Consider the following 9,693-nt stretch of genomic DNA (forward strand, 5'->3'; position numbering starts at 1 on the left):
TTCATATTATGTACAGCAGCAGTCCTCCAGGCAGAACAATGAAAGAGATCACTCCATCTGTCTTGAATGACCATCACCGGGAAAAAGTATTACAAAAGATATTTTATTCTCTTCTTTCTTAAAGAAACCTGATCTTTTGCTCCTGTTTTTTCCTAGGGCATTGTAACATATGGAACTAAAGTAAACACAAAACAAAACACTTAAATTAAGAAAATAACTAGCTTAAATAAGCCATAGAATATTACTAAAATGCTTACCAAAATGCTACCTGTTTTGGTTGCCTGCAGTTTGTAGGGAAAAAATCAACAAGATTTTCATGTGGAAAAATAAAGAATCTAAGGCATACTTTTTTACTCACTGCCAGGGCCCATCAACTCTACCTTGGACCAGGTTCCTATATCCCAAGTTGAGAGAGTGGCAGAGTGGAACTGGAACTTTTAGCAAGAAAAAGAAAGAATGAAAGCAGTATTATAGAAAAACAGAAGTGGTTTAGTAGATTGCTTCAGGGAAATAAAAGATTAAGACCTTTAAATCTCATAACCTAGATGTGAGGTTCTATAAGGGATGAGTGCAATCTAGACAAGGAGAAAATAGTGAGTTGCTTAGTGACCACTTTCTTTAGGGTCTCAACTCAGTGTAGAGAAATAAGTTGTGACATCAGGTCTTCCCCTAGATTGTTCCAACAAGCTCACCAGAATTTTAAGATAGGAAAGACAACCAGTTATTTTCATTCATGAATAGGAAGGAAAGCAGAATGTGTACATTGCTCTTGATTTTCTTCCAAAGAGATAATATACTTTAGGAAGTCAGTAATGAAAATGTGTGGAGAATCTACATACTCTTCCAGTTGAACAAACTCAATGTTAATATTGAAAAAAATGACAATAAAAATCAGAAATTCAGATACAAATGATCAAAAGGGGGGATTGTCATGTGTCCCAAGGCTAGAGAGAAATAAGATTCTGGGTCCCAGGGTGAATCTGGGAGGTGAAATTCTGTGAAAGGCAGCTGTGATAAATGTTGTTTGTCAGATACCAGTTTCTGGGCTGGCCCTGCTCCCTCCCCAGATTCTGGGCAGGAATGGATAGCTGGCAGTTGGCTCAGTAGAACTCTGGAGGAACCTGAGTGGTGACTAGGGCTTGTTGAAGGGTCAAGCTCATTTACGCTTTTTGGTGGGAAATTCCCGCCCGCCTTGCCCCTGGATGCCAAAGTTCCGCACACTATGGACGATCTGCAGCTGCTACTCAATGGTCTTGGTGATGTTCATGTCATCTGGAATGTGGACATAACGGCCTTTTACAAAGAGGTCACCCAGCTCAACCTGATGCCCGCAACGGTCCGTGTAGGTGACCTTGGCAAGGTGGATGTTCATGATAGCGTTGATGTTGTCCATGCATCCGTGGGCCACACTCTCATCCCGCAGGTCCACAGTGGTTACCTGGCCTTGGAGGTCCTGCGGCAGGCTGATCAGGCTGTTTTCGGAGACTGTTCGTTGCTTCATAGAGTGGTTGATCACATGTTCCCACACTGCTGGCCCACAGGATTCTTTCCGCTTCCGGGTCCGCGTTGCCATGGAAACAAGCCGCTGGGCAGCCTTCCTCTGGCGGCGGGACTTATATCCATAGCCTTAAATTGTCATTTAAATTAAAATTTATAACTATGCACCTGATTCTGGAAACTCGATAGCCACATCACTACAAGAAGACTCTAATATAAATAAAACATAAAAGTCCAAGAATAATGTGAAAAAGGTTGAAACTGTAGCTGAACTAAAAAGTTAGTGTCAACATCCTAGACATTACTGCATGTATCAATTACTAAAGCTGATATAGGATCTGTCTGCCACACTTTACATACTGATTTACTGCTAAAGTAATATCTGTGCAAGAGTAAAATATGTATTGAATAGGAATTAAGAGGTAGAAACAGATGCAACATGTTTTTATGTTTTAACATGGGATTTTCCTTAACTAAATAAAATTTGTCAAAACTTGGCTTCTTCCATATTGAGAAAGGTAGGTATGTTCATAATTCTAGTTAGCAGTAATGGTCTCAGCAACTTCAGACTAATACCTGGCCTTCTCCTTCACTTCTTCATGGCTCAAGCATCTATAGGATAAAATGAAAGAAACAGAAAGCTTAAAACTAAATATTTCAGAGGTGTGTCAATGATCAGGTCTAGGGCTACTTTTGTGACCAATTTTCCAAGTCAGTCTGTCTCTGGGGGCTTGAAAGTTAGGCTTTGGCCAGGAGTACAGAAAAGCTAACTAGCCCTCCTGAGGACTGAACTCTCAACTCCTGCTTTATTAAAACAAAACTAAACCAAGTGAACTAACTATGCCCTGTAAAAGGTTCAGTCTCAATGAACAAATTCATCTTAAATTTGAAAAATGCTAAAAGTCTGTGTATGAAATCCACAGAGATTAAATCAAACTGTTCAGATCAGCCAAGAGGTAATCTCAAAGGACTAGTGAGAGGTTAGAAATATGGTCAGAAAATAACTAAAATTCATCTTGAATCAAAGCCAGATAACCTCATAGATCTGCAGCCAAATACTCCCAGACAGAAACAATTGTGAAATGAGAGGCTTTTGAAAAATAGCAAAATCCAGAGAGATTGAGTGCAGGAGTTTTCAGCTAATATGCAGGGATATGGTAAAGGCTCAGAGCGGGTTCTATATTTAGGAATGAATGTAGTTGACAGTACCATTGATCTGAGGGATTGAGAGATTCAAAGGAAAACAGATTTCTAACTAAGGGAAAAAAAAATAATACAGCACTGTCAATCACAAATTAACCATCCACCCAAATTATTATTGTTGTTATTTTATTATCATTATAAAAAGCACAATAATTAGTACTTGCTGTGCACCGGACACTTCAATAAAACTTTCCTGTATTGATCCTTAAAACAGTCCTCTGATGTAGGCATTATTTTAATCCCCTTTTACTGATAAAACTTGAGCACAGAGAGATGAGACACAGAGAAAATGGAAGTAAATGTCTTGGTTAATATAAGAAGAAATTTATCTTTAGTGGAATATTTATTTAAATTAAGAAAATTTACTCATTTAATATAAGAAATGTCTTTCTTAAATATGTATTCAAGACCACTGAGAATTTTTATGAATCCAGGCTTCTCTTGCCACTGCTGAATAATTGTTTTGAAAACATCGAAACTTTCAAAATAACTGAAATTGTGAAAGTGATCTTAAAAGCAGAGAGTGAGAGAAGTCAAATATAGACTCAGGTGACACAGTAGGCCAGCTTTATTCATGGGCATGAAATTTCTCCCTATCAACAATGAATAACTGAAACTTTCAAAAGTTCCCTAAAAGCACACCACTTCCAGCACCCCACCCCCCATTGGATCTTCCACTATACGGTCTGGAGGTCCCTTTTCCTATTTGTAAAGTATGGCTTTTAGAAGTATTCAGCAGACTAAATAAATGAAGAAAAAATATGTCCTCAAATTTTTCCATTCCAACTCCTAGCTTACATCACCATTTTAAAACTTTTCCAATAATCCTAATAAGTTCTATCATCTTAAAATTTCTTATACTGTTGAAAATGTAGCACAGATTCTATAAATACTAATAAAACATGAACATCTTATTTTAGCTAGCTGTAAATGGACATTAATGAACAATTTTTCAGTAGGGTGACAAAATTACCAAGGATGATACCTTTCTATTGAAGCACGTTCAGTACTGACAATGCTCATTTTTATACATGTTTTTATGATTATTCTGTTTGAATTCAATGGCTTGGTATCTGAAGTGTTTGATGAAATAAGTGCAAAACAAAGAGTATTGTTTTTCACATCACTACCTAAGGTCAAATATCCTACTTAATGTGGCCTTTCCTAAGTTGCAGTGTTTTAAAATGTATTATTTTATATTCTTTGATGTGAATTGTAATGTGGAACATTCCATCCATGTTACAGGATATACCCTCATTACCAAAAATGTCCACTTATAAATAACAGAGGTATTTAATTTTTTCAGGTAAGAAGAGAATAAAGGAAGAATTAGAAATGAAATGTAATATACATGCTGAAGGGACTTGAGACTGTCATTCAGAGATGTGCACCTCCTTTTGATTTAAATGGGTGGTACATGAATATATACAAAAGCATTCATCTGTTCCACATAGTCATATTTCTACAAAGAATATGGCAGATATGCAGTGTTCATCTAGAAGAACGCAAACACAATTCCCAGGAAATCAAATGCACAGTTTCACTTAGTGATATTCTTAAGAATCACAAAATAAATTTCCTCCTCAAAATTTCCCATGTAATAAAATAGAAGTATATTTACCAACATACTTAGTGTTTCTATCAGCTTACTCATCCTGGTAGAAACATACTGGTAAGAAATCGATCTGTATCAATTATAATATATGCCAGGCAAATTAAGTAATCACACAGATTAATTTCAATAAATATTTATTAAGAGTCTCAGTTTCATCATTTGTAAAATGGTGATAATAATAGGGCCTACCTATGAGAAGTTTGGTAAAATTAAGTAAAATAATCCAAGTAAGGATCTCAGTACAGTGCCTGGAATATAATAATTGTTCAACTAATGTTATCTATTGTAACTGTTATTCTATTTAGTAAAATAATACAAATACAAAGTAAAATGTGATAAGTGTACAAAAATGTACAAAGTTCTATGAGATTCAAAGGAAAAAAATTTGTGACCAGTTGAAGGATTGTAAAAAAGTATTTTTCATATTTCATATAGAAATTCATAAAATCCATTAGGGATGTAGAGAAGTCTGACAGGTGGTAATGAAAAGGTTGATGGCCATTTCTACATAGAGAGATCAAGAACGATCAGAGTTCAGATGTGAAATATACATGGATTGGAAGTGATAAATGTTCCATTTTTGTTGGATTCCTGGGTAGTAATGAGATAAGGAAAAGACAAGGCAGAAGAGAGGTAGAATGGGTCAATACTGTGCAATGACTTAAATTCAAATGACAAGCATCTATACTTAATTTCATATATAATGAGGAAGCTACAAAAGAGTGCTGAGCAAGGGAGTTCCAAGATCAATACAGCAATTAGTGAGGTAGATTAAAAAAATAGGAGATCATGTAGAAGCTATTGCAATAGCCTATTACAGAAAGGATATGGGGATCTAACCAACAAAATTGGTAATGAGAATAAAAAGTACAGGAAAGTAAAGATGGACTTTGTTAGGGTAAATCCTGCAAGAATTAACAACATGTAAGGTAAAAGGAGAAGGGGAAGAAATCCAAAATTTCCTCATTTGAAGTCACTAGTTATGTTGAAGGCTGTTCTCATGATCATTGGGAGAAATCTCAAGTTCTAAGGTATATAACATAAAAATAGAAACCAGGATCAAAAATGAAAAATGCAGCCCATTAAGTAGATGGTTCATCTTAATGACCCATACCAGGAAAACTAACTCTAATAAATTGGCTCAGAAATTAACACAATATCTGTACTGTCAGTGCTAGCATACAAAAATATTACATATTTTTCAGGAAGCTATATTGGCCTTATAATTTTTTTATTAAACCATCATTTTAAATAAGTTAATTAGTGGTCTGCTTCTACTATTTCTCGACTGATTAGAGATCCTTTGGCAATATGTTATAACAAATAGTAGATCCAACTATCATCAGACCCCAGAATTACTGGACCAAAGTGTGAGATGTGACAAAGTTTCAATATTCACATTTAATGTGTTTTTAGCCACATTGACACTCTGTTTTCTTTGTAATGCCATGGGGAAAATTCAAATTTAAAAAAAAAGAAAAGAAAAATTAATTTGCAATGCTTCCATAGAAATTATTTTCCAAGGTCTAGAAAAATATGCTATTTATCACAGAAGGCAATCACATTTGGAAGGCATTATCAGTGAATACTTTACTCTTAAATATGTATCTGTGTCCGGCTTGTGTGGCTCAGTGGTTGAGCATCGACCTATGATCCAGGAGATCGCGGTTCGATTTCCCGGTCAGGGCACATGCCCAGGTTGTGGGCTCGATCCCCAGCAGGGGGCGTGCAGGAGGCAGCCAATCAATGACTCTCTCATAGTTGATGTTTCCATCTCTCCCTCCCTCTCCCTTCCTCTCTTTGAAATCAATAAAGATATACATTTTTAAAAATGTATCTGTAACCTTTTCCATTCCACAGGACAAATGGCACATGTACAATAAAATCCTAAAATGTGTGACCATAGTTACCTGTGAAACTTCCCATTTTTTTCAAATAAATAGTTTGCACTTCTAAAATTTTATGTAAACAAAAACATTCAACATATATTTATTTTGGTTTAGGTACTTTCAGTCAGCATAATTATTTTGAGATTTATCCGTGTTGTGAGTAGCAATAGTTTATTCCTTTGTATTGTTGAATTGTATTCCATAGTATGATTGTAAAACAATTGCTTTATCAATTCATCTGTTGATGGAAATTTGGTTTTTTTACAGCTTTGGGTTATTACAGAAAAATCTGTAGAAGTCCTTTTATGAACACATGCTGTTATTTCTTTGGGTAAATATCTGAAAGTTCAATGGCAGAATCATAACATAGGTATATGTTTAACATTTTATTTATTGATTTTTTTTGTTAATCTTCACCTGAGGATTTTTTCCATTGCTTTTTCAGAGAGGGTGGAAGGGAGAGAGGGGGCGAGAGAGAGAAGCATTGATGTGAGAGGGACACATTGACTGGTTGCCTCCCACATGCACCCCAACTGGGAGTGGAAAGTGAACCCGTATGAGAGTTCTAGTTGCTTTACATCCTCACCAACATTTGATTTAAGTTGCATTTCTCTAAGGAATAATTATACTGAGCTTCTTTACACATGCATAATATCATCTGTATTATTTCTTTGAGGAAATATGTTTAAATATTTTGCCCATTTAAAAAAAATTTGATGGTTTTCTTTTTTTTAATTTTTCTTTCTTTCTTTTCTTTTTTTTAAACATATCTTTATTGATTTCAGAGAGAGGAAAGGAAGGGGGAGAGAGAGAGATAGAAACATCAATGATGAGAGAGTCATTGATCAGCTGCCTAGCCCGAAACCCGGGTATGTGCCCTGACCGGGAATCGAACCCCGATCTCCTGGATCCTAGGTCGATGCTCAACGGCTGAGCCACGCCCGGCCGGGCTTGATGGTTTTCTTATAATTAAGTTTTGAAAATTCTTTGTATATTCTGAATACAAGTCCTTTATTAGCTATGTGATTTGCAAATACTTTCTCCCAGTCCACAGCTTGTATTTTCATTCTCTTAAGACTTGTCTTTCAAAAAACAGAAGTTCTTAACTTTGATGGAATCCAATTTATCATTATTTTATTTGATGGATTGTGCATGTGGTGTTACAGTAAAAAGAAAGATTTGCCTACCCCAATATCACAAACATTTTTCTCACATTTTTATTATAGAAGTTTTAGTTTTAGGCCTTAGATTTAGGCCTATAATTTATTCTGAGTTAATTTTTGTGTTATACTATGAGATATGGATTGAAGTGTTTTTTAAACATCTTGTAAATTAACCTTAATTTGTTCTAGCACCATTTGTTGTAAAGTCTATTCTTTTATTTACTGACTTAATTGTGCAAATGGTTTAACTACCTTCTTGCTGTTTCCTCTTTGTCCCATTTCTTCTTTTGTTCTTTTTTTCTGTATTTTCTGCTTCTTTTTTTATTAACTAAATGTTATGATTTTACTTTATATACTTTGTTAGTTTATTAATGATACTTTTTGTTTTGTTATTTTAGAGTTTATGGTGTACTGCTTTAACTTATCATACTGTGCATTCAGAAATATTATACTACTTCATATGTACTATAAGAACCTTCAAAGAGAAATTTCTATTTCTCTTCCCCTAATCTCTGTTCTACTGTTGTAGTACACTTTACTTCTGACCCCACAGTACATTGTTACTATATTTGCATTGAATAATTACCTTTAAAATCAACTTAAATAGAAGTATATATCTTTATTTTTACCCATATAGTTACCATTTCTGCTACTCTTGATTCCTTGTAAAGATCCAGGTTTATACACTGGCATCATTTGCCTTTTGCTTAAAGGACTTCATTTAACATTTGATGCAGTGCAGCTCTGAGTCTGGTGTGATGAATTCTTTCATCCTTTCTATGTCTGAAAAGTTTTATTGCACCTTTGTTTTTGAAAGCATTTTAAGTTCAGAATTATATGGTTTAAAGTTTTCTTAAAAAATTGTACTGGAAAGTTTGCTTAAGAGTTGGTCCCTCTTACTAGTCAATAATATCCTCAAGGTTAAGGACTGTGGACTGTACATTTTGTACCTGCTCATGGCAGATACTCAATAAATATTTGTTGAATGGGAAAAAGAAATTTTCTTTCAGTACTTTAAAGATGCTCTTCTACTATCTACTTTTTTATTATTGATTTGAAAGAGAGGAAAGGAGAGAGAGAGGGAGAGAGAGAGAGAGAGAGAGAGAGAGAGAGAGAGAGAGAGAGAGAGAGAGAGAGAGAGAGAGGATGTGAGAAGAGAAACATGGGTTGAATGCTTCCTGCATGTGTCCAGACCAGGGAATGAACCTGAAACCTGGGTATGTGCCCTGAGCAGGAATCAAACCCACCACCTTTTGGTGTATGGGACGATGCTCCAACCAACTAAGCTACACTGGCCAGGGCCACTGTCTTCTTGATTGCTTGTTTCTGATGAGAAGTGTTTTCTTTATGTTTCTCGTGTTTGAAGTTTGTTGAGATTCTATAATTTCTAGGATTAGAATTTTTATAAAATTTGCACCATTTGGAACCATTAGTCTTTCAAGTAATGTTTCTTCCCTACCTCCTTTGAGGACTACATTTACACATTTATTTAGCTACTTGAAATTGTACCACAGGTCAATGATGCTGTGTTGTTTCCATTTTTTTGTTTGTTTGTTTCATTAGTGATAGTTTCTATTGAAATGTGTTCAGGTTCACTAATATTTTCTTCTGAATATCTAATCTATAATTAACCCCATCCAACATATTTTTTTTTTTAATTTCAGATATTTTATGTTCTACCACAAGCAGGTCAACTTGTGTCTTTTTAAAATATAACTTCCATGCCTCTGCTTAACGGGCACAGTCTTTCCTCTAACTTCTTGAACATTGGCAATATATCCTTGTTAAATAAATATTCTTATCTACTAATTTTATGAGTCATTCCTAGTGTAGAATGGATTTTTCTCCTAATTACAGGTTGTATGTTTATACTTCTTTGCATGGATGGCATGTTTTATTAGATGCTAGACGTGGTAATTTTTTTTCCTTTTAGAGTGGTATAAATTTTTATATTTTATAAATATTGCTGACCTTTGGTTTGGGATAATTAAATTACTTAAGCACAGTTTGATCCTTTTGGTTCTTACTTTTAAACTTAATTAGGCAGGAATAGAACTATGTTTATTAGTCTGGGGTTGTGTTTTTTCAAGTACTATGCAGGTGCCTTTTTAGCAGTGAGACCTAAATGAAGAAAAACTCCAGACAATTTGCTAGGAATGGCATAATTCCCAAAGAGAGGGGAGTAATGTCTGAGATGTACTGAAACCTTTAGTAGGCCAGCCATTCTTTGTGATGAAATATGCTCAGGCATACCACATGGGAAACATTACTACACAGTGTGTCTGAACTCAGCATCTCAAACTAGAAGGCAGGGCCTCAACTAAGC

The 9,693-nt window shown here is 35.1% G+C and overlaps 1 pseudogene; it reads right to left on the reverse strand.

Moving 5' to 3' along the window:
- Nucleotides 1-1,156: 1,156 nt before the first annotated feature.
- Nucleotides 1,157-1,507, reverse strand: LOC107526904 (U7 snRNA-associated Sm-like protein LSm10; annotated as a pseudogene).
- Between the last annotated feature and the right edge of the window lie 8,186 nt (nucleotides 1,508-9,693).

This window comes from Miniopterus natalensis, chromosome X (assembly GCF_054644295.1).
Source record: "Miniopterus natalensis isolate mMinNat1 chromosome X, mMinNat1.hap1, whole genome shotgun sequence".
In the NCBI taxonomy this organism is placed as follows: domain Eukaryota; kingdom Metazoa; phylum Chordata; class Mammalia; order Chiroptera; family Miniopteridae; genus Miniopterus; species Miniopterus natalensis.